The sequence below is a fragment of the Bubalus kerabau genome, chromosome 12, assembly GCF_029407905.1.
Source record: "Bubalus kerabau isolate K-KA32 ecotype Philippines breed swamp buffalo chromosome 12, PCC_UOA_SB_1v2, whole genome shotgun sequence".
Lineage (NCBI taxonomy): Eukaryota > Metazoa > Chordata > Mammalia > Artiodactyla > Bovidae > Bubalus > Bubalus kerabau.
The window spans coordinates 7,735,660-7,737,244 of record NC_073635.1 but is presented as its reverse complement, the minus strand read 5'-3'; positions in this window follow the sequence as shown (position 1 = coordinate 7,737,244).

Genomic DNA, 1,585 nt, shown 5'->3' with positions numbered 1-1,585 from the left:
AATCAATAGACAGGCCAGCTGAATGACTTTTTAAAAAAGGTCAACATGTACAGTGTCTACAGGAGACTTACTTCAGCTCTAAAGATGCACACAGGCTGAAAATAAGGGAATGGAAAGAATATTTTCCATTAAAGGATATATTCCATTAAAGGATATTTTATTAGATTTAGGCATTCATTTAGTATTTTTAGGAACATGTATTGTTTCATAATAAATTAAATAGTCTACTTAAGATTATCTATTATAATAAAAAACTTGAATTACCTATAAACGTGTATTTTCATATTTGATTATTTTTAGTGATATTTGGTCTTGGTAAGTAAGACAATGTAATTCTAACACATTGCTTTAGACAGGACAGGACAAGAGAGCTGGTATTAGGGGTACATGAGGTATTAACTCCCAGGGAAGCAGTGATCTCCAATTCAGTTGAGATATTTCACATTCTAAAAGATGATGCTGTTAAAGTGCTGCACTCAATATGCCAGCAAATTTGGAAAACTCAGCAGTGCCTACTGGACTGGAAAAGGTCAGTTTTCATTCCAATTCCAAAGAAAGGCAATGCCAAAGAATGCTCAAACTACCACACAATGCACAATACACTGGTCTCACGAGCTAGTAAAGTAATGCTGGAAATTCTCCAAACCAGGCTTCAACAATACGTGAACCATGAACTTCCAGATGGTCAAGCTGGTTTTAGAAAAGGCACAGGAACCAGAGATCAAATTTCCAACATCTGCTGGATCATGGAAAAAGCAAGAGAGTTCCAGAAAAACATCTATTTAAATACTGCTTTATTGACTATGCCAAAGCCTTTGACTGTGTAGATCACAATAAACTGTACAAGAGCCAGAAAAACTTGCACAGACACTTGCCTCTTCCAAAGAATTAGTGAATATCTCATACTTGAGGCAAATTCTTCCTCTATATGGAATTGGTAACTGTGTGGCTTGTAGCTCTGATTACCAGGATTACTCTTCATTACTTGTGAGATTTGTAATTCATCTCAAATTATTTTCTGTTCATGTCTCAGTAGGCTGGTATTTCCTCCTTCATGAAATAAGTTCTAATTCTGTTATAGTCCTTTTAGGTGTTCCTGCTGCTCTGGCAATAGCTGGAATATGTTGTCTTCAGTTGTCTGGATCCCTTTCTCCCAAGATTCTAAATATTTTATAACCACTTATTTAGATATCTGAGCTCAGCTTTATATGGATAATTTCTTTACACTGCTTAGTACTGATTCCCAAAATCTTAATTTTGTATCTTCATCTCTAAATGTGTTAGCTGCTTACACACTCAGCATCTGTATAACCTCAGTGTTTTGCTTTTGCCTCTTCAATATTCTTAATATCTGTTTAACATGCTTCACTGGTGGCTCAGACAGTAAAGAATCTGCCTGCAATGCAGAAGACTTAAGAAACAGATATTCCATCCCTGGGTGGGGAAGATCCTCTGGATAAGGGAATGACTACCCACTCCAGTATTTTTGCCTGAAGAATTTCATGGACAGAGGAGGCTTGGAATCTACAGTTCATGGAGTTTCAGAGAGACAGACACGACTGAGCTACTGATGCTTTCAACATGT